Source organism: Sminthopsis crassicaudata, chromosome 5 (assembly GCF_048593235.1).
Source record: "Sminthopsis crassicaudata isolate SCR6 chromosome 5, ASM4859323v1, whole genome shotgun sequence".
In the NCBI taxonomy this organism is placed as follows: Eukaryota; Metazoa; Chordata; class Mammalia; order Dasyuromorphia; family Dasyuridae; genus Sminthopsis; species Sminthopsis crassicaudata.
In genome coordinates, this window is record NC_133621.1 from 250,951,399 (window position 1) to 250,976,554 (window position 25,156).

At 34.9% G+C, this 25,156-nt stretch overlaps 1 protein-coding gene across 12 annotated transcripts in view; it reads right to left on the reverse strand.

The window, feature by feature from the left end:
* The window catches only part of OSBPL8 (oxysterol binding protein like 8), a 236,004-nt gene that overhangs the window by 198,844 nt on the left and 12,004 nt on the right, over nucleotides 1-25,156 (reverse strand). For 2 of the 12 annotated variants that reach the window (XM_074270811.1, XM_074270810.1), the window contains one exon: nucleotides 1,027-1,084. The exons of the other annotated variants lie outside the window; for them this stretch is intronic. The gene's annotated coding sequence lies outside the window, so the exon portion shown is untranslated. The remainder of the gene's footprint in view (nucleotides 1-1,026; nucleotides 1,085-25,156) is intronic. 12 annotated transcript variants of the gene reach the window in all.

Genomic DNA, 25,156 nt, shown 5'->3' on the forward strand with positions numbered 1-25,156 from the left:
TTTGCAAAAAGGTATGAAAAAGGAAAACCAGAAATTATCTGAAGAAAACTCCTTAAAAAACAGACTTATTGAAATGGAAAAAGCATATAATGCCTTACAAAATAGATAGGAAAAAGAAACCAATTCATTGATAAACAAAATCTGTGAAATATAAAAAAAAAAATGCAACGAATATTACACTTCACATAAAAATTCAATTGGCCAAATACAGAAGATTTAAAAAGTTAAGTAAAGAAAGAAATTCACTACAAATTAGAATTCAACAAATAGAAGTGAATGAATCAATGAGACTTCAAGAATAAGTCAAACAAAACCAAAAAAAGGAAAACAGAAAAAAAAAAAAACCTAAGAAAATGTACAATATCTCATTAGAAAAACAGCCAAGTGGCACAGTGGATCGAGCACCAGCCTTGAAGTCAGGAGGACCTGAATTTAAATCTGGCCTCAGACACTTAACACTTCCTGGTTGTATGACCCTGGGAAAGTCACTTAATCCCAATTGCCCCAGGGGGAAAAAACTGACCTGGAAAATAGATCTAGGAGATATAATCAAGTATTATTAGACTTTCTTAAATTTCAGAACTATCAAATCAAGGAGAAAATATTGCAAGCAGCCAGAAGGAAACAATTCAAATATAAAGGAGACACAATCAGGATTGCCCAGGACCTAGAATTTCCACTTTAAAGGCTCGAAGGGGCCTGGAATCTGATATTCTGAAAGGCAAAGGAACTTGGATTGCAGCCTAGGATCAATTACCAGCAAAATTAAACATTATCTTTCAGAGAAAAAAATTGACATTCAATGAAACAGGTGAATTTCATTCACTTCTAATGAAAAAAGCAGAACTGAACAGAAAATCTGATCTTCAAATACAGAAAAACCATAAAAACGTAAAAAGGACAGGAAAAAGTAACTTTTTTGACCCACTTTTAACACCCTATATCAAGATAAGGTTGAAATAGATTTATAACTTGGAGGTAAAGAGTGATATTATAAGCAAATTAGAAGAACTAAGTACAGTGTACCTCAGAGATCTGTGGAGAAAGATGGAATTTGGGATCAAAGAAGAACTGGAAATCATTACTGAAAGAAAAAAAAACATAATTTTGATTATATTAGATTTAAAAGTTTTTGTACAAACAAATCTAATATAGACAAGATTAGAAGGGAAGTGATAAACTGAGAAAACATTTTTACATTCAAAAGTTCTGATAAAGGCCTCATTTCTAAAATAGAGAACTGACTCAAATATGTAAGAATTCAAGCCATTCTACAATTGATAAATGGTCAAAAGATATGAACAATTTTCAAATGAAGAAATTAAAACCATTTCTAGTCATAGCAAAAGATTCTCTAAATCACTATTGATCAGAGAAAAGCAAATTAAGACAACTTAGAGGTACCATTTACACACATCTCAGATTGGATAAAATGACAGGAAAAGAAATGATGAATGTTGGAGATGTGAAAAAACTGGAACACTAATACATTGTTGGTGGAGTTGTGAAGTTCTGGAGAGCAATTTGGAAGTATGCCCAAAGAATATCAAATTGTGCATATCTTTGACCCAGCAGTGTTTCTATTGGGCTTATATCCCAAAGAGATCTTAAAGGAGGCAGCCCTTTTTGTAGTGGCAAGAAACTGGAACTAATGGATGCCCATCAGTTGGAGAATGGCTGAATAAGTTTTGATATGAATATTATAGAATATTATTGTTCTATAAGAAACAATCAGGATGATTTCAGAGAGGCCTAGAGAAACTTACATGAACAAAAACCAGGAGATCATTGTACAACGGCAACAAGAAAATTATACAATGATTGATTCTGATTATCGTGCCTTTTTTCAAGAATGTGATTATTCAGGCCCATTACAATGATACTGTAATAAAAAAAGCCATCTACACCCAGAGAGAGGATTGTGGAAACTGAGTGTAGATCACAACATAGCATTTTCATTGTTTTTATTGTTGCTTGCATTTTTCTGATTTTTTTTCCTTTTTGGTTTGATTTTTCTTGTGCAAGATAATTGTATAAATATGTATGCATATATTGGATTTAACATATATATTTTATGATGTTTAACATATATTCAATTACTTGCTATCTAGGGGAGGGGGGTGGAAGGAAGAGGGGAAAAGTGGAACACAAGGTTTTGCAAGGGTTAATGTTGAAAAATTATCCATGCGTATCTTTGGAAAATAAAAAAGAATTGTACAGAATAATTTTAATTTTTATAAAAAGAAGTCTACAGCAGCCATAATAAAAGACCACAGATTCTGGAATTGTATATACTGGCAATCAAAAGAACTAGGCCTGTGGCTGAAAACAACATATCTGTAATACTGAATTGGAAAAAGATGAACATTGAAAAAACTTGATAATTTTCTAGTCTTTCAACCAAACCCAAACTCAATAGAAAATTTAACATATAAGAGCCAAAATCAAATATAAATTTCAAGGAACTTAACATGGACAAATTGTTTGTGGTTTTTATATGGTTTTATATGTTTAAGATTGACATCAGCAAGTAGGTAACTCAAAATAAAGATTGGGGCAGAGTTGAGGTAAAAATAGTAATTATATTATACAAATGAGGTGTAGAGGAAGAAGAATAGACACAAAGGCATAGATGGGGGACCATCATAGTTCTGAAAACCAACTCACATTGGAAATGGGTTAAAGAGGCAATATACATATATGAAGGATATAACATCCTCCATAATCTATAAAAAAAATAAGGGGGTAGGAATGGGCAGAGAGGATAATAAAGGGTGTGGGAAAAAGACAAGGGAAGGTTAACAAGGAAAGTTAAGGAGCAGAATTAAGGCAAAGAATCAGCAAGGATATGAAAGATATGTATATGGGGGAAAGAAAAGATGTGTGTGTGTGTATTTATATGTATAAAATATATCCTTTCTTAACTATAGCCTGTTGAAGAAAGGTGAGAGGACGAAAAGAAAGAATAAAGTAAAAAAAAAAGGTGCAAAGCAGAGAACAAAAAAACAACTTTATAAGTAAAAAGAAGATGGACACATGCATAAAATTTCTCCTACTAATATATATATATATATATATATATATATATAGAGAGAGAGAGAGAGAGAGAGACAGAGAGACAGAGAGACAGAGACAGAGACATAGATATATTTTCTTGAATTGATCATTCAAATTGAACATGAGAATTTGAATTCTCCTTGAATTTCTGCTGAGCATATGACAATGTTCTTTCATTTTGTTTTCTTTTGTCTTGCATTCCTTTTGTTTTTTTCTTATTCTTTTTAAAATATATATATTTTTTAAAGAAAACAAAAACAAAAAACTAGTGCATGTCCCCTAGGTCAATTAAGTTGCACAAACCACTTAGGTTTTCAAGTAATAGATGACTTAAGGGTTCTTCCAATATTATCAACTGACATAAGGCCTTATGCTTTGACAAGTCTCCAGATAATAACCCCTATTTATATAACACATTTTAGAAGACACCTTACTACTGTGTGATACTAGTAAGTGTGAATGAGTATCAAATAAATTCTATTTTAACAGATGAGGGCCAAAGAATGTAAGTGACTTGCCCCAGCCACAGAGTAACAAGTTGGGAATTGAACTCAGATCTTGAGATTATAAATCTAGTGTTGTCATTAACACATAGTATTAACTTCCTGTTATAAACTTTTTTTTTAGCTCTAAAAATACTTGATAGCAAAGTAGAATTAAAAGAGCACATGCTATGGCATCAGAAAAGATTGGCATTTAATCCTATCTTAACAAAGACATATTAAGAACAAATAAATCCTTATTAGTGATGTATAAGACTATATAAGTCTTAGTGAAGTGGCATCATACTGAAAACGTTTTCTATATACACTAATCCATATTTAATGCCCTCTGTGGCTACATGTTGACTTAATTTTAAAATGCATTACCATCTAAGTTTTGTTATATTTTTACTTGTTTTATTAAATATTTTCAAGTTACCATTTAATCTGATTTGCCCTATTTGATACCTCTTTAATCTTAAATATACCAGACAACTCTACAAGGAAGAAAAAAAAAGGAAATTATGTGCCAGATAAGAGTAATCACAGTTGAATACAGTCTCCAACTAGGTAAAAGCCTCAAGATACAAGACTGAAGAATTTTAATACTTAGAATTCCCATTCACCATCTCCACCCCAAGTTAAAGATAAGAAGTGGTTTGTTTTGTTGGATTAAGTTTCCATACTAATTAAGTACTGACAAGATTTTTCCATTCAAGAGAGACAGAGGACTTCATATCAAAGTATAGTAATAATAGCAATTTTTAATATGTAGCCTAAAGAAGAAAAGGGGAAGGAAAATATGCTATCACTAACGTTAGGATATAAGTTAAAAGGTCTCACTTCCAAATGAGTTCCAGCCTCCTCCCACACTAGGCAATTCACTATTTATCAGCATGGGTCTCTGCTCCATGCCTTTTGAATAGCCAGAAGTGGTCCCTCAGGCTCAAGGGACTTTCACAACAGCTCTTTTCTGTTTTGATGATCTTTCCCATTCTCTGTTCTTGATTCCTCTGGTCCAGTCTGTTTTCTCTGATGTCAACAGTTCAAAACTTTCCAGGGCTTATAGGACCAAGCTGACTTCCCCTCCCTCCCCCCCCCCCGAAGGATTGTGACCAATGTGGCTGTCCAGGTTTAAGAAAACTTCTAGACCCTGGAAAGAGGGAGTAGAGATAGGTTTTGATTTAAACCTATGTTGTGTCCTTGAGTTTACTAAGTACAGCCTCAATCCACATGGAGAATGAAGCTGTCCTAAGTAAGTCCTAAATTAATGTCAGTTCTTGGATTAAAAGTTTTTTTTTTTTTTTTTAAAGCCTTCTTTTGAATTCTAGATGTCCTAGACCATGGAAACAGCTGAAGTTACTTTATCTTTGGCATATTCTGTTTTGCAAAGTTTAGAAGGATCATGGAGAATCAGAGAAAATGTCAAGTCCACCATCTTGCTGTTCACAGTATTACTGTCTTATATGAGTGAAATTAAAACAAAGCTTTTATGATGTAATTAAGTAACTAGTAAGATGGCAGAGTAGCCACTTTTCCCAAACCTTTCAAGTACTCCAAGGAGTTTGCTTTATTAGATTCAGGACTCCTTTCAACAAAGCAGATTATAATCCATGGCCTCCCAACTGTCACCCCCTTATTCTTGCCATATGAGAAGAATATCTTCCCTTCCTATCACATGATCTCTTGATGACCTTTTTTCACTCCTTTTCTTTTTCAGAATTCCTCACTGATGAGATGTTTTGCTTTAGTCAAACCAACCATCCACCACTCCATTACCCTATGCTTGATTCCCAAATCACATCCCCCCCCCCCAAAAAAAAGGCAATTATGGACCTGATACTCTTGGTGTGCTACACAGTAACTGAGTTTAAAATGATCTTTTAATCATAGCAACAAGATGGGTACCCCATTGCTGCCTCTAATGTAGCAGTTCTACCAGTTGGATACCCACATTTCTATCTACCAAAACTAGACCAAAGTCTACAAAACAAGATGGCTGAAATTGGGTTCATCTACTGAAAATTAGTTTAATTTAGTCAAGTGCTTCTTCCGTTTCAAGAAACAAGAGAGTTAGGAGCCAGAAGAACGGTAGAGAAAATCTAAGGAGTAAGAAATGAAGCCTAGAGAGGATGGAAGAATGGTTTTCTTTAAAATGGAGGTTTTGGAGAGGTAAAAGCCAATTAGAGAAAAAAACCCCAAGAGTCCTAGAATGAGATATCTGGAGATTCCATAGGGAGAAGGCTTCTGTGGCATAATGTAGAATGAATACTAAATGGCGGAGACATAAAAGTATCTTCAGAATGCTAAAGAATTCAAGAGTTACAATGAGGCAAAAATAAGGGAAATACATGGTCTAAGTATAGTTTTCTTTTGTTGGTTTTAAGAAAAGAGAAAAGGCTTAATATAGGTAAAATTCCCCATTTTCCTCTTTCACATAAGCAGGATACACAAGAAGAATAATTTATAAATTTAGAGGAAATTATGGAAAGAAAAGACACCTTATGAACATTTTTAAAACTCCAAACTAAAATAAAAATCTGAAAGTCAAATTGAAAATTATTCTCTAATATGTTTCTTAAAAGAGGAAAAACCAAGTTGGAAAAAGGAAAATTCACAACAAATGAAGGAAAAACAAAGGAATTAACAGAAACAAATTTCCTAATTACATCGCAAATAAAAATGACAACTTAAACAGATGAATGTTTACAAAAGCATAAATAACCATACTGTCATAGCAAAAAGAATTTAAATAATCCAATCTTATAAAAAATAAATTTAACAACCATAAAAGAACTACACTCAAAGAAAAAAATGAAAACAAAAGAACAAAAATAAGAGAATAAAAAACATTTTGAAGTTAGGAATGTAACTAATCTCTCTCTCAAACTACTCCAAATTCCTTTAAATAATGATTCTAAACTAATTTTAAAGCACCAGGACACTGCAAAAGACAGAGTAGAACATTTTCCAGCTGAAAAGAATTTAGGTCAGCAGAAGAGATTGTGACACCAAGGGTAGGAGTGCAGCATGCAGTCCCAGACCCAGCGGGATCTTTGAATCAGCAGCTGTACTGGTGGCTTCCCAGACCTCTCAGCCCAGAGATACCAAACAGGAGCTGAAAGGTGAGCAGAAAAGTCCCGTGGAACCAAGGGTAGGATCGCCGCATGCAAATCCCAGCATAGGCTGGCACCAGGTCCAGTCTTGACCCCAATTTCTTTTTTTTTCCCCTCTTGAGGCTAGGGTTAAGTGACTTGCTCAGGGTCACACAGCTAGGAAGTGTTAAATGTCTGAGACCAGAATTGAACTCGGGTCCTCCTGAATTCAAGGCTGGTGCTCTATCTAGTGCGCCACCTAGTTGCCCCTTGACCCCAATTTCTATCCTGACCCTGCCCTAGTCCATACCTCAGCTACAGCCTAACTTTAGCAAGGCAGAAAATCTGAATCAGCAGTAGTACTACAGGCTTCTGGACCTCTCAGCCCAGGAACATCAGGAAGGAAAAGGAAGACCAGTGGAGAGTATCTGTGGCAACAGGGTGGGAGTCTGGTGAGCAATCGCAGTGTAGGCTGTACCAGTGAAGCTCCTGTCCCAATCCCAGTACCAGAACTTCAGCAAAGCAGAGTTATGTTGATTCAGGATCCAAGCTCTTACAGCTACAGTGGGGCAGGGACACTCCTATCATCTCCAGGGCAGGAAAAAAAAGTTTGTGATCAGATTCTTCAAAGGATCTCTGAAAACAACTGTAGAAAACCCCTGAAACTTAGGACACTGAACCTTCCACCCTAGAAACAGAGCCCTACTTTAACAAAGAGTTAAAAGCAGAGTAATAGATTAGGAAAATGAGCAGACAACAAACAAAAACTTCTGACCACTGAAAGTTATGATGACAAGAAAGATCAAAACACATATTCAGAAGATAAAGCTCCTCCATTCAAAATTTCCAAGAAAAATAAGAATTGGGTTCAGGCCATGGAATTACTCAGAAGAGATTCTGATAATCAGAAAGAGAAATAAAGCTAATGAGGAAAAGAATGCCTTAAAAAGCAAAATTGGCCAATTGGGAAAGGAGGTATAAAAGTTCACTGAGGAAAATATTTTCTTAAAAAACTGAATTTAGCAAATAAAAGCTAATTACTGAGAAATCGAGATTCAATAAAGCAAAACCAAAAGACTGAAAAAGTTGAAAAAAATGTGAAATATCTCATTGGAAAAACAAGTGACCTGGAAAATTGATTCAGGAGAGATACTGTATCTGGTAAAGTTTTTATTTGTTTTTAAGTTTGGGTTATGGTATGGAAGTTAGAATTTAATTTAAAAAGTATTGTTCTACTTTAAAGTCATGATCTAAAAAAAGAGCCTGGACATTATCTGTCAAGAAATTATCAAGGAAAACTGTCCTGATATCCTAGAACCAGAGGATAAAATAGAAATTTAAAGAATCCACCACTTACGTCCTAAAAGAGATCCCAAAAAAAAAAAAAAAAAAGCTCAATAATATGTGTTTATGATGGATTGTTGTTCTATGGGAAATGATGAGCAGGATGCTCTAAGGGGAAAAAAAAATCTAGAAAGTCCTCCATGAACCCAAGCAAAATGAAGTGTAACGTATACAAAAAAATAGCAATGTTCTAGGATGAACAATTGAATGACTTTGCTATTCTCAGCAATACAATAATCCATAAAAATCCCATCCAAACCCAGAGAAGGAACTTATTGTGTCAGAATACAGACTGAAGCATTCTCTCTCTTTATAACTTAATTTTTCTTGAGGTTTTTTATTTTTATTTTCATTAGGGTGGGAAACCTATGGGGTTTTTTCCCCCCACAATTTCACTTTTATGGAAATGTTGTGCATTACTTTACAAGTGTTTTCTTAATTGTGGGTAAGGATAAGGGAGAGAAACTAGAACTCAAAAATTTTATAAACCTAACAATAGCATTAAGATTTAAAAAAATCAAAGGCCAAAACATCAGTAAGAGAAGATAACTGACTATAGTCTGATGATTTAGACAACCCAGAAAATCATCAAAAAAACTGAAATAATAACTTCAGTAAAGCAGAAAAAAAAACCCACAAATGGCAACAAGACTGAATGCTATTTAATTTAAAATGATCTAGAAAAGTTGAGAAAATAAAGTTCCCTCCTTTCTTACAGAAACAAATGTTCACTCAATTAACATCTTGTATGAGTAACCAGACCCTTTAAATCAGTTTGCTTTCTTCAGCCAAAAACGGCTGCAGCTTTCCACTGCTGCTCTCCCCCTGCAAAAATACATTCCGTCTCAGTCATCTCTCCGTGACTACCTTTTCCAACCAGTTCCTTCTTTTCCCCACTGATTTCTTCTTGAAATCATTTGCTCCCACTAATCAATCCTTCTTAAATCACCTTCATTCTCCTGTCCCATCTCTGTCTCTCTCCTCCCAATGCTTACTTACTTAAACCTTCTCCAACATACTTTAAACACTTTCAAACCAATAACTCTTCTGACTAGATGCTCCATTTAAACTATTAATTACTTTTGTAAATCAATCTCTTTTGTCCCTTTTCTTTAAATCACCTTTTTTTAAAACTTTAAACTTCAAGATTCATAACCCATAATGTTAACAAATTAATTACCCAATGTTTCAGAAACAAACCAAAAAGGTTTTGTTTTGTTTTTTTTCCTTCTGCCTGAGTGCTTCAAGGCCACTAGTAGAAGCTTCCCAGGTGGCATTAAGCAGATAAGGTTGTATTGCCGTTACTCCTCTTTAGCAGACTTTGAAAATCTGCTTTTCAGAGAAAACTTCCCCACCAGTTTAAATTAGTCAAGTTGTTTTTTTTCTTGTTCTTTTACTTACAAATTGATACAACAGGTTAAAAAGTTTAAAATCACAAAAATTTTATACCAAGTATAAAATACAAAATGAAAATAACCAATTGCCAAATTTCTTAACCATTGTTCTTAAAATTCTTAAATGTTGCAGACAATTACCCAGTTTATCCTTCTTAAACTTTCTGTTCTCTTTTTTTAAAAGTATGTCTAGTTTTTCCACAGCTCCAATAGGTCAGAGAGCCCCCATATGTTCAGCCATTTACCTCTTACTCTATTTTTATTCCTCCCTTCCAATATCTGCAACTTCTTATTTCCATTCTTAAGTTTCCAATCTTAACACACATGCCAATTTAAAGTTATTTTAAAATTAACCAGTATGTTAGTTTGTGAAATTTCCTAAAATCTACCTAGATATTCCATTCAAACTTCTTTAGGAAGCCAGGAAAGAGTTAAGCACCAATTATTGTTTTACCTTGAAAATATGATTCCCACAAACTGGAGTTCTGATAACAGGGCTCCTTGTTCATAGGAGTGATAACCATTGTTCTATTTCCTCAAAACTTTCCAAACTTTATTTTCCCCCTTCTCTCTCTCCTCCTGCAAAGCCAGAGGCAGAGGAAGAGAAAAAAAAAAAAAAAAAAAGATTTTTCAAACTTCTTTTCTTTCTATCTGAGCTCCTCTGAAAGAATTACTACTTTGAATGAATTCCAATTCCCATAATTCAGCCTGCTATTTCTCTAAGCCTGTAACAGAGGCTGAATTCTTATCTCTTATGAGCTTGCTAACTTTTAACACAGAATAAAAAATGCAAAGCAGACAAACATACATACACAGACAGACACAGAGTTCTATTTTTCTCAAAGAGAGGCATTTACACAGCGAATCCTGCTGACTACGCCAATTTATGTTATGTGATTTTAAAGAAAAGTTCGGATCCGCTCCTATAAATGATGCTCTCGAACTCAAAGTGAAAGTAAAATTTAATTATAAAATGCACAGAATAGAATGCCTAAAATAACAACAAATACACAAATAATACATAAAAGACAAAGAATATGAGAGTTATGATTAAGGTAGCAGAAAAGGGAAGAGAATACATCACCAATTCGGAAGAGCACCAACACTAGATCACGAAATTCCAACCAGCTGGGGAGTCCCGATTCAACAGCCTCTAGGTTCCGAATGGGAAAAGAAAAGGTCCCAGACAGATCGTCATCTTCATGGGTGAGACTCCGAATAGAGAATGTATTACCCATGTTTTATAGGAATCGAGACAAAGAAGGTTTTGAGCCAAGTAAAGACATCATCTAAGATAGTAATGTACCAACAAGGGCTCCAGATGGTTATAGTTAAGTGTTGTTTTGACAAGGGAGCCAGTCCTTATCAACAGCAACTATTCCAAGGAGTGGCGAGTTCCTGGAATCACTTATTTGGAGCTAAAACACAGGTGGTACCTTCCCATCTTATAGGTTAAAAATAGTATGTTGTTATGGGTTAAGGAATGGTCAGGTTCTCATAAGAGAAGTCACGTCCTACCTCGATTAGGTTCACATGGTTTACGTGGTAATTAGGTTCATATGGAGAAAATCAGTCAAATGGAGATTGGGTTCACATGGGGAAAGTCATGTCCTTACAATGATTTGAAATGAACTTACTAATAATATAGAAATTTCTTATTCAACCAATCTCCCTAATGAATATTGATGCTAAAATCTTAAATAAAATATTAGCAAAAAGACTACAGAAAATCATCCCCAGGATAATACACTATGATCAAGTAGGATTTATACCAGGAATGCAGGACTGGTTCAATATTAGGAAACTATTAGCATAATCAACTATATCAATAACCAAATTAACAAAAACCATATGATCATCTCAATAGATGCAGAAAAAGCATTTGACAAAATCCAACATCTATTCCTACTAAAAACACTTGAGAGTATAGGAATAAATGGACTATTCCTTAAAATAGTCAGGAGCATATATTTAAAATCGTCAGAACATCATATGTAATGGCAATAAACTGGAACCTTTCCCACTAAGATCAGGAGCGAAACAAGGTTGCCCACTATCACCATTACTATTCAATATAGTACTAGAAACGCTAGCCTCAGCAATAGGAGCCGAGAAAGAAATTAAAGGAATTAGAGTAGGTAATGAGGAAATCAAACTATCACTTTTTGCAGATGATATGATGGTATACTTAGAGAACCCCAAAGACTCTGCTAAAAAGCTATTAGAAATAATTCAGAACTTTAGCAAAGTTGCAGGATACAAAATAAATCTACATAAATCCTCAGCACTTTTATACCTTACCAACAGAATCCAACAGCAAGAGATACAAAGAGAAATTCCATTCAAAATAACGGTCGATAGTATAAAATATCTGGGAATCTATCTACCAAAGGAAAGTCAGGAATTATATGAGCAAAATTACAAAACATTTGCCACAAAAAATAAAGTCAGATTTAAATAATTGGAAAAATATTAAGTGCTCTTGGATAGGATGAGTGAATATAATAAAGATGACAATACTCCCTAAACTAATCTATTTATTTAGTGCTATACCAATCAGACTCCCAAGAAACTATTTTAATGACCTAGAAAAAATAACAACAAAATTCATATGGAAGAACAAAAAGTCGAGAATTTCAAGGGAATTAATGGAAAAAAAAAATCAAATGAAGGTGGCCTAGCTATACCTGATCTAAAACTATATTATAAAGCAGCAGTCACCAAAACCATTTAGTATTGGCTAAGAAATAGATTAGTTGATCAGTGGAATAGGACATCATGGAATAGGTTCATAGGACAAAATAGTGTACAACTACAGCAATCTAGTGTTTCACAAATCCAAAGATCCCAACTTTTGGGATAAGAAAACTGCTGGAAAAAATGGAAATTAATATGGCAGAAATTAGGCATGGAACCACACTTAACACCACATACCAACATAAGATCAAACTAGGTCTATGATTTAGACATAAAGAACGAGATCATAAATAAATTAGAGGAACATAGGATAGTTTTACCTGTCAGACTTGTGGAGAAGGAAGGAATTTGTGACCAAAGGAAAACTAGAGATCATTATTGATCACAAAAATACACAATTTTGATTACATCAAATTAAAAAAACAAAACTAATGCAAACATGAGTACAAGGGAAGTAACAAACTGGGAAAACATTTTTACAGTTAAAACATTTTTACAATTAAAGGTTCTAATAAAGGCCTCATCTCTAAAATATATAGAGAACTGAATCTAATTTATAAGAAATCAAGCCATTCTCCAACTGATAAATGGTCAAAGGATATGAACAGACAATTTTCAGAGGATGAAATTGAAACTATTTCCATTCATATGAAAGAGTGTTCCAAATCACTATTGATCAGAGAAATGCAAATTAAGACAACTCTGAGATACCACTACACACCTGTCAGATTGGCTAAGATGAAAGGAAAAAATAATGATGAATGTTGGAGGGGCTGTGTGAAAACTAGGACACTGATGCATTCATTGCTGGTGGAGTTGTAAAAGAATCCAACCATTCTAAAGAGCAATATGGAATTATGCCCAAAAAGTTATCAAAATGTGCATACCCTTTGATCCAGCAGTGCTACTACTGGGATTATATCCCAAAGAAATACAAAAGAAGAGAAAGGGACCTGTATGTGAGAAAATGCCTTTTTTGTAGTGGCTAGAAACTGGAAAGTGAATGGATGCGCATCAATTGGAGAATGATTGGGTAAATTATGATATGTGAATGTTATGGAATATTATTGTTGTGTAAGAAATGACCAGCAGGATGAATATAGAGAGTGTTGGAGAGACCTACATGAACTGATGCTGAGTGAAATGGGCAGAACTAGGAGATCATTATACACTTCAACAACAATACTGTATGAAGATGTATTCTGATGGAAGTGGATATCTCCAACAAAGAGAAGATTTAATTCAGATCCAATTGATCAAGGATGGATAGAATCAGCTACACCCAGAAAAGGAACACTGGGAAAAGAGTGTAAACTGTTTCCATTTTTGTTTTTTCTCCCCAGATTATTTTTACCTTCTGAATCCAATTCTTCCTGTGCAACAATAATAACAACAACAATAAAAAATCGGTTCTGCACACATATATTGTATCTAGGATATACTATAACATACTTAATATGTATGGGAATGCCTGCCATCTAGGGGAGGGGGTGGAGGAAAGGAGGGGAAAATTCGGAACATAAGGGAGTGCAAGGGATAATGTTGTAAAAAATTAACCATGCATATGTACTGTCAAAAAAAAAATGCTTAAAAAATTAATTAATTAATTAAAAATAAAGCTTGGCCTCTAGCACATTTTTCTTTCTTTCATGTACTACCAGTAAAAAAAAAAAATGGAAGGAAAAAAAATGTTTAAGTCAGCAATCATATTTATTTAAAAAAAAAAAAAAAGTTAAGTTCAAAGTATTTAATACAAATCTATCATGAATAAAGCACCAAGAGAATTATTAAAGGAAAATCTAAGCTTAAATGTTTGTACCTGTCCTTGGAGTTTTTAGTTTAGTAGGAAATATCAATGCCAACACAACAAAAATGCAACCAAGTGATACACAAAACTAAATGATTCATCAAGTCTGAGAGATGATGGCATTTACTTACTTCATCTGGCATTTGATCTGGGCTATCAGAAGGAATTAAATAGCCAAGATAGGGAACAAGTAAACTCCATATATAGAGGTCAGGGTAAGATGAAAAGCACATCTATGCCTAATGAAAATCAGCCTGACAGTAATAAAGGATATTTATTAGAAGGCATAGAGTAGAGGCAAGAAGACCAGTTAGAAAATCAATAAAAAATAAGAACGTGTATGTGCCAAATACAATGCTCAGAAAAAAAGACAAAAATGAAACAGCCCAAATCCTTAAAATTTAAAAAAGCAAGTACTAAATACATACAAAAAAAAATACACACACACACACACACACACACACACACACACACACATATAAAAAATAAACTTATTTTTGGAGATGAAAGGCAGAAAGAAAAGAGAAGGAAAGATAAAGGAGAGGTTTCCTGTATAACAGTTTTTTAACCTTTCCCCTCATGACATGGTTTTGCCCAAGTGATCTGAGAGGGGCGGGGAAGGTATGTATATCAAATAGGCGTACAAATCAAACCTTTGCTGATAATTATAATTTTGTGACCCCAACATTGAGTTACAAGATCCTATATGGGTTCACAAACCACAGTTTAAGCTGTGAATAAAATGTTTAAAGAAATTAAGAATTCTAAAAGGATAGAAGATATTTTCAGGTTTGAGGGAAAGACAGTACAAAAACCCCAAAATAGGTATCATTTGAGAAAAATAATATAAGACTAGTTTGATTTCATTATCTAGTTTGGTTTCATTATTTAATAAGGGAAAGGGAATAATATACATTAAGGTTGGACAGATCGATTTAAGTCAAGTTATGAGGCGTTTTCAAAGCTAAATAAATAAATTGGGCAGCTTAATGAACAGGAATGACAGGAACAGACCCACTTGAGCATTTGTGTGACAAATAGACTGGAGTGAGCAAAGACTTAAAGCAAGGAGACCAATTAGCAGGCTACATGTGTAATAAGAGAAGTAAAATAGCTGCAACGGTCTAATGTCAGTAATGTCAGGAGCTAGTAGGAATCAAGAGGAAGAAAAAAATACAATAGACCAATATCAGGCAGGCAGACTCAAGTAACACTATGAGAAAGCAAGAAAGTGGAAAAATCAAAACTAACACCATAATTTCAAATATGGAAAACAAAATAAAACAAAATGTTAGTTGAAAGGTTTAGTATATATATATGTATTTACATATATGTATATAAATATAGGAATGTGTATACTGATATGTACACATATATGTGTGCATAAATAAGTATTTCTTATAAATTGTTTTAATATTTACTTTGTTTTTTTACATATTAATGTTTTCATACATATTTATTACATATCAAAAAATTCTTACATATTTCTAATAGTCTTCCAACCCATTGAATTCAAAACTTTTTAGAGCTGAACTTCTCAAGTTTTGTAACCATACTTCTAATACAAAGGTTAAGCATTCAATCCTATCTGTAAGAAATCCAAATAAAGTATGAAATGTGACAAAAAAGGGTGAAGCATTCCAACAAAACAAATATAAATTTAGGAAGGACACATAATAGCTTCCATTGCAAGGAAAATAATTATTCCTCTATAGTTTACCCTGGTTTAAAACACATCTAGAATATTTTAGGAAAGCTAATAAACAAGTTGAATTAGAGGATCATAGATTTAGACTTGAGGAAACACCTTAGAGGGCATCCAATGCAACTCTCATTTCACAATGAAGAAACTAAGACCCAGAGAGATAAGTGACACAGGCAGCAAGAGTCTGAGGAAGAATATAAATTCAGGTCTTCCTGACTTTAGATTCAATACTATTCATTATGTTCTCTAGATGTTTAATACCAGAAGACAACAATAACAAGAGAATTTTAATTATGAATGATTAAAGGAACAGGAAATAATTGGGGGGAAGGGAGGAGAGACATGATTAATTGTTGTTCTGAGGAGCACTGTTAGGTATAGACTATTGATTCAAGATAAAGTTTCTTAAGAATTAAAGCTATCTAGGGGGCGGAGCCAAGATGGCGGAGAAGAAACACACAACTCAGTGAACGTCCTCACTCCCTCACAACCAATTAGATAAATTAAGTCTCAGAATTAGCTCAGGACTGATAGATACCACAAGGACTGGAAGCACGACTTACCAGCTGAAGAGAATCTGGAGTTTCAACAGGAAAGGTCAGTTCTCAGGGGAGGAATAAGAGAGACCAGCACAGACGGTGGGGTAGTGGCACACTGCGCCCATTGCGCTGGGAAGGGCTCTGGGATCAGAGAAGCCACTGAGGTAAAGGAATCTGGCACAGGCTGTTAGCTCTTCTCTGCTAATTATTTGGCAGTTCAGAAGAGAAAGCCAAGAGGTTTTAAAGCTCAGATTGGATTTTCCATCCTGGGGGTGACTCAGCAAAGACTCGGCACCAGGGGGTGTGGCCTCAGCTACCACCTGAGAATAATTAAGAGACTGACAAGTGGGTGGATACGGCCCAAGGCAACACACACTGCCTAGTTTAGCTGGAGGGAGTGGAACTCAGCTCCAGGAAGTCCCAGAGAAGCGGAACCTTTGAACTAGGGACCGCGGTTTCTGGCAGACACTTCCAGTTTGAGCGCAGGGGCTTTTCATGTCACCTGCTGCAGACATCTACTCCCCACCCGGACACATAGGCTGGGCTTTGTGTTGTCTTTACTATTCTACGCCCTGGAAGCACAGTAGTGCTAATCACCTCTGAGGCACTTCCAGGGAGGGGGTGGGGAACTCTCTCCCAGAGCTCTATCTCAGCTCAGGCTCAGGAGCCGCTGCATCCATCTGGTCTGGGAGGAAGCTGGTAAAGAAGTAAATAAATAATTTCCTACCCCAGGGACAGACCCCAAAAGATTTTTTAAGTATGAGCAAAAAAGCTAGAAAAACCATAGATTCCTTCTATACAGAGAAAGAGCGGGTATCCAACCCCGAGGAAGTTAACAGCAGAGAGTCAGCAGATAACAACCCAAAGGGGAACGATCCCTGCCCCCCATCACATAACTCTCTCCTAGAAGAAACTCTTAAAAAATTGAGGGAGATTGAAGAAAAATGGGGAAAGGAAAGGGAAGCTATGATAGAGAATAACAACGTCCTGAAATTGGAGTTGGAAAAAATAAAGAATTCACAGGAGATGCAAATTTATGAATTAGAAAAGGTTAAAAAAACACAGGAAAGTAGGATTTCTGAATTGGAAAAGATAAAAAAGTCTCAAGAAAATAGAATTTCTGAATTGGAAAAAGAAAATAATTCTCAAAAAAAAAAATTAGGGAAATGGAAAAAAATTCAATAGAGCAAAATAATTCATTTAAAAACGAAATTGGGCATTTACAAAAAGAACTAAAAACTGTGAAAGAAGAAAATAACTCCTTAAAAGTCAGGATGGAACAAATAGAAATGAATGATTCACAGAGAACCCAAGAATCAGTCAAACAAAACAAAAAAAAATGAGAAGCTGGAGAACAACGTCAAATACTTACTGGGAAAATCTATAGACCTGGAAAATAGATCTAGGAGAGATAATCTGCGGATTATTGGACTTCCAGAAAACTATGACCAAAAAAAGAGCCTAGATTCTATTTTACAGGAAATTATCAAAGAGAACTGTCCAGAGATAATAGAAACAGAAGGGAAAGTAGATGTGGAAAGAATTCATCGAACTCCTTCTGAAATAGACCCTAAAAAAAGAACACCACGGAATATAGTGGCTAAGCTGCAGAATTACCACACAAAGGAGAAAATCCTGCAAGCAGCTAGAAAAAAACAATTTAAATACCAAGGTGCCACAATAAGGGTCACCCAAGATCTGGCTGCCTCCACATTAAAAGATAGAAGGGCCTGGAACCTGATATTCCGTAAGGCAAAAGATCAAGGACTGCAACCAAGAATGAACTACCCAGCTAAGTTTAGCATCTTTTTCCATGGAAGAAGATGGTCATTCAATGAAACAGAGGAATTCTATATGTTTCTAAGAAAAAAACCAGACTTAAACAAAAAATTTGATCTACATCCACAAGACTGAAGAGAAACAGAAAAAGGTACACAGAACCCTTGAGAACTGTAACTCTGTTGTGGGTATATAAAAAATACTCAAGGATAATTTGATTTTACTGATATAAAAGAAAAAAAGGGGGGTGTAGTAAAGGGAAGGAGGTCGGTTCAGAAAAAGGGGAAGGATTGATAAAAAGAGGGAAACTACATCCCAGGAAGAGACATAGAAAATACACCATATCTGAGGGAACTTAGTGAGGGGGAGAATCATTGTGTGAATCTTACTCTCATCAGAAGAGGCTCAAAGAGTAAATAATTAACATATTTGTTTTTCAGAGAATTTTCTCTCACCTCATTAAAAGGGGGGAGAGGAAAAGGGAAAAGGAAAAGGAGAATAAGTGAAGGGACTTGGAGGGAGGGGGGAGGGATCCTAAAAAAAAAAAAAAAAAAAAAAAAGAGGGAGGGTTGCGCGTCACAAGGGGGATCTGTAAATTAAATATCGGGGAGGGGGATCAGGGGGGTCAAGGGAAAAAAGCATAATCTGGGGATAATACGATGGCAGGAAATACAGAATTAGTAATTTTAACTGTAAATGTAAATGGGATGAACGATCCCATCAAACGGAGACGGATAGCAGATTGGATCAAAAAGCAGAACCCTACAATATGTTGTTTACAGGAAACACACTTAAACCAGGGAGATACATACAGAATAAAGGTAAAAGGTTGGAACAGAGCCAATTATGCTTCAGGTAAAGCCAAAAAAGCAGGGGTAGCTATCCTTATCTCAGATCAAGCAAAAGCAGAAGTAGATCTCGTTAAAAAAGATAAGGAAGGAAACTATATCCTGCTGAAAGGTAGCATAAATAATGAAGCCATATCAATACTAAACATATATGCACCAAGTGGTATAGCATCTAACTTTCTAAAGGAAAAGTTAAGAGAACTGCAAGAAGAAATAGACAGTAAAACTATAATAGTGGGAGATCTCAACCTTGCACTCTCAGATTTAGACAAATCAAACCACAAAACAAACAAGAAAGAAATTTAAAAAGTAAATAGAACATTAGAAAAACTAGGTATGATAGACCTTTGGAGAAAACTGAATGGCAATAGAAAGGAATATACTTTCTTCTCAGCAGTTCATGGATCCTATACAAAAATTGACCATATATTAGGACATAAAGATCTCAAAATTAAATGTAGGAAGGCAGAAATAATAAATGCCTTCTTCTCAGATCACAATGCAATAAAAGCTACATTCAGTAAAAAGTTAGGGGTAAATAGACCAAAAAGTAATTGGAAACTGAATAATCTCATCTTAAAGAATGACTGGGTGAAAGAGCAAATTATAGAAACAATTAACAATTTCACCCAAGATAATGACAATGATGAGACATCATATCAAAATCTTTGGGATGCAGCTAAAACAGTAATAAGGGGAAATTTTATATCTTTAGAGGCTTATTTGAAGAAAATTGAGAAAGAGAAGATTAACGAATTGGGCTTACAACTTAAAAGGCTAGAAAAAGACCAAATTATAAACCCCCAACCAAAACTTAAACTTGAAATACAAAAATTAAAAGGAGAAATCAATAAAATTGAAAGTAAAAAAACTATTAAATTAATAAATAAAACCAAGAGTTGGTTTTATGAAAAAGCCAATAAAATAGATAAACCTTTGGTAAATTTGATCAAAAAAAAGAAAGAGGAAAATCAAATTGATAGTCTTAGAAATGAAAAGGGGGGTCTTTCCACCAATGAAGAGGAAATTAGAGAAATAATAAGGAGTTACTTTGCCCAACTTTATGCCAATAAATTTGATAACTTAAGTGAAATGGATGACTTCCTCCAAAAATATAGGCTCCCTAGATTAACAGAGGAGGAGATAAATTGCTTAAATAGTCCCATTTCAGAAAAAGAAATAGAACAAGCTATTAATCAACTCCCCAGGAAAAAATCCCCAGGGCCAGATGGATTCACATGTGAATTCTACCAAACATTTAAAGAACAATTAGCCCCAATGTTATATAAATTATTTGAAAAAATAGGGGATGAAGGAGTCCTACCAAACTCCTTTTATGACACAGACATGGTACTGATACCTAAACCAGGTAGATCGAAAACTGAGAAAGAAAATTATAGACCAATCTCCTTAATGAATATTGATGCTAAAATCTTAAATAAGATATTAGCAAAAAGACTTCAGAAAATCATCTCCAAGATAATACACTATGATCAAGTAGGATTTATTCCAGGAATGCAGGGCTGGTTTAATATTAGGAAAACTATTAATATAATTGACCATATTAATAATCAAATTAATAAGAACCATATGATCATCTCAATAGATGCAGAAAAGGCATTTGACAAAATCCAACATCCATTCCTACTAAAAACTCTTGAGAGTATAGGAATAAATGGACTATTCCTTAGAATAATCAGGAGCATATATTTAAGACCTTCAGTAAGCATAATATGCAATAGAAATAAACTGCAACCTTTCCCAGTAAGATCAGGAGTGAAACAAGGTTGCCCACTATCACCATTACTATTCAATATAGTACTAGAAACGCTAGCCTCGGCAATAAGAGCCGAGAAAGAGATTCAAGGAATTAGAGTAGGAAATGAGGAAATTAAACTATCACTTTTTGCAGATGACATGATGGTATACTTAGAGAACCCCAAAGACTCTGCTAAAAAGCTACTAGAAATAATTCAAAATTTCAGCAAAGTGGCAGGATACAAAATAAATCCACATAAATCCTCGGCATTTTTATATATCACTAACAAAATGCAACAGCAAGAGATACAAAGAGAAATTCCATTCCAAACAAATGTTGAGAGTATAAAATATTTGGGAATCCATCTACCAAAGAATAGTCAGGAATTATATGAGAAAAATTACAAAACACTTGCCACAAAAATAAAATCAGATTTAAATAATTGGAAAGACATTCAGTGCTCTTGGATAGGCCGAGCGAATATAATAAAGATGACAATACTCCCCAAACTAATCTATTTATTTAGTGCTATACCAATCAGACTCCCAAGAAACTATTTCAATGACCTAGAAAAAATAACAACAAAATTCATATGGAAGAATAAAAGGTCGAGAATTACAAGGGAACTAATGAAAAAAAACTCAGAGGAAGGTGGTCTAAGTGTACCTGATCTAAAGCTATAGCAGCAGTCACCAAAACCATTTGGTATTGACTAAGAAATAGACCGGTAGATCAGTGGAACAGATTAGATACAAAGGACAAAAAAGGATACATCTATAGCAATCTAATCTTTGACAAACCCAAAGATTCCAACATTAGGGATAAAAATTCATTATTCGGAAAAAACTGTTGGGAAAACTGGAAATTAGTATGGCAGAAATTAGATATGGATCCACACTTAACACCATATACCAAGATAAGATCAAAATGGATCCATGATTTAGGCATAAAGAGGGAGATAATAAATAGATTAGAGGAACAGAGGATAATCTACCTCTCAGACTTGTGGAGGAGGAAGGAATTTATGACCAGAGGAGAACTAGAGATCATTATTGATCACAAAATAGAAGATTTTGATTACATCAAACTAAAAAGTTTCTGTACAAATAATACTAATGCAAACAAGATTAGAAGGGAAGTAACAAATTGGGAAAATATTTTTAAAAACAAAGGTTCTGACAAAGGTCTCATTTCCAAAATATATAGAGAACTGACCATAATTTATAAGAAACCGAACCATTCTCCAATTGATAAATGGTCAAAGGATATGAACAGACAATTCTCAGAGGAAGAAATTGAAACTATATCCACTCACATGAAAGTGTTCCAAATCACTACTGATCAGAGAAATGCAAATTAAGACCACTCTGAGATACCACTACACACCTGTCAGATTGGCTAAGATGACAGGAACAAATAACGATGAATGTTGGAGGGGATGTGGGGAAATTGGGACACTAATACATTGCTGATGGAGTTGCAAAAGAATCCAGCCATTCTGGAGAGCAATCTGGAATTATGCCCAAAAAGCTGTCAAACTGTGCATACCCTTTGACCCAGCAGCGCTACTACTGGGATTATATCCCAAAGAAATACTAAAGAGCAGAAAGAGACATATATGTGCCAAAATGTTTGTGGCAGCTCTTTTTGTTGTAGCTAGAAACTGGAAGATGAATGGATGTCCATCAGTTGGAGAATGGTTGGGTAAATTGTGGTATATGAAGGTTATGGAATATTATTGCTCTGTAAGAAATGACCAGCAGGAGGAATACAGAGAGGCCTGGAGAGACTTAAATCAACTGATGCTGAGTGAAATGAGCAGAACCAGAAGATCACTGTACACTTCAACAACAATACTGTATGAGGATGTATTCTGATGGAAGTGGAAATCTTCAACATAAAGAAGATCCAACTCACTTCCAGTTGATCAATGATGGACAGAGGTAGCTACACCCAGAGAACAAACACTGGGAAGTGAATGTTAATTGTTAGCACTAATATCTGTCTGCCCAGGTTGCATGTACCTTCGGATTCTAATGTTTATTGTGCAACAAGAAAATGATATTCACACACATGTATTGTACCTAGACTATATTGTAACACATGTAAAATGTATGGGATTGCCTGTCGTCGGGGGGAGGGAATAGAGGGAGGGGGGGTAATTTGGAAAAATGAATACAAGGGATAATATTATAAAAAAAAAAAATATATATATATATAATAAAAAAATTAAAAAAAAAAAAAAGAAATTTTATTGGGAAAAAAAAAAAGAATTAAAGCTATCTTATAAAGATAAATAGCAATTATTTTTCAGTTACTGGAGAACTTCAAAGACTAAATAATTGGTGCAACTATATGAAACAAGAAATAGAATACCAGCCAGAAGGATCTGAGTTCAAATTCATATTCAGATACTTGACATTTACTGTGTAATCCTCGGCAAGTCACTTAATCCTGTTTTTTGGGGGAAAAAAAAACTAAGAGATATGCTTACTTTTTAAATAGGGGGCAAATTCCTATGCACGCTGCATATATCTTATTTTGAAGTGAAGAAACAATACGGGAATACAATATTTAAAATGAAGTAAAGTTAAATCAACAAACTTACCAGTATTTCAATGGGAACTATGGGCCTGCTTTTGGCTAATGAGATGGTCAATGCCTGGATCCATATTTGTCACTGCTAGTCTTAACAAGTGATGCAAATGTGCATCTGTTAGTCTTGATCTGGTTGAAGATTTCAAATGCTTCATTCTAGAAAAAGTCTGTTCACAGACATAAGTGCTGCCAAAGATGGTTGCCATTTTGAGTGCATGGTTCCTGAGATGAGGAAATGTCTCAGAGGGGAGAGAGGCATAGAAATTATGAAGGCTGCTTGACTTTAATGCGTCTTTCAGAGAGTCACAATTCGGCAGTTCAGCCAGATCCATTGTAAATTGTATCCACATTTTCAATGTCAATAGAAAATGGGTTATGGAAAAGCTGTATGTCCTGTTCATGGAGATGAAGCTCTTTGAATCTAAATGGGAACTCCTTTCGCAATTTTTCCAATGAATCCACACATGTTTTATTTGGGAATGCAATCAGCAGTTTTTCTGTTAACAGATTTTAAGTTGTGGGGAGATGGCAGAAGTTTTCCTCCTTCACTTATTTGATGAGGGGGCCTAATTTTACTTCAAATGCTTTGACATATGATTGCATATCACAGATGAGCTTCTCCTTTCCTTGAAGTTGCATATTGAAATTGCTGAGTAGCTCTGTTACATCTGTCAGAAAGGCAAGGCGCCATTTCCATTCTGCATCATTGAGCTCTGAGAACTTCTTTGTTTTTTGAAAGCAGAAAGTTGTAATCCGTGGAAGTCGTAGAAACGTTTCAAAACTCTCTCTCCACAGCCAACAGACTTGTGCGTGATATAGAACATCTTCATACTCAACATTTAGCTCAGACAGAAATTCCTGAAATTGTCTATGATTTATTGCATTAGCTATAATAAAGTTAAAACAAGCTACCACAATTTTCTAACAGAGTCCCACTTCAGTGATTTACTACACAGCGCTTGTTGATGGATGAGGCAGTGTATAGTTAGCTATTGGATGAAAATGGTTATGTCTGTCCACCTCTTGGTTAATGCGAGCTCCTTTCTTAGACCCCACCATGCTAGGGGCACCATCAGTTGTCCCGCTGGCTAGTTTAGCCCAGTCCAGTCCAAACCATTCATAGTTTAGCAAACATTTTCACAGATATCCTCTCCTGTAGTTGTTCCTTTGATGCTTTGCAGTGCAGCAAGCTCTTCTATGACTTCAAAATAATCATTCGTCCCACGAATAAAAATTAGAAGTTGTGCAGAATCACGAACATCATTGCTTTTGTTGAATGCCAAGGAAAAATATGAAATTTTTTTTTTGTGGAGTTTTGCAAATGCTGATGCAGATTGTCTCCCATTTCTTCAATCCTCTGTGTAATTGTAGGGCCTGAAAGACTCACTGTACTAAATAAATCGGCCTTCTCTGGACACATCTCTTTGGCAATAGAAAGAAGGCATTTTTAAACAAATTCTCTCTCCACGAATGGTCTACCAGTGCCTGCTATTAGCTTGGCAACTTGAAAATTTGCTCACAGTGATGAAATATTTAGCTGCTTCTGCTTCACAAAAATATTTTGCTGAGTTGTCAATGTATTTTTCAGTTTTAAAATTTTTATCTTTTCTCACTTCTCTAAACAATCAATCATATTTATCTTTATGTTGAGTTTCATAGTGTCGACACAAATTATATTCTTTGAACACAGACATTATATGGCATATAAGACATACAGCTCTTTCCTTGTACTGCATGAAAAAGTAATCACAAGTCCACTGTTCTTTGAATAGCCTACACTGCAAGTCAATTTTTCTTTTTCTTGACATCATTATTTCTAAGGGATTCCAAATTGCTATTAGTAAAATACCAATATATATATGCAGCACTACAAAAACAGCATACCAGCAATAACTTTGCCCACAGAGACATACAGACTGCAATGCCCAACTTCCTTCAAGCTGCCTCTGTGCTGTGATGCCTGTTTTCCGCACTCTCTCTCCCGCTTCAGACCTTCACTCCACACAAGTCACCACTCAGGCGGCCCTCCCAAATGCCCTAGCTTCCCCTGAA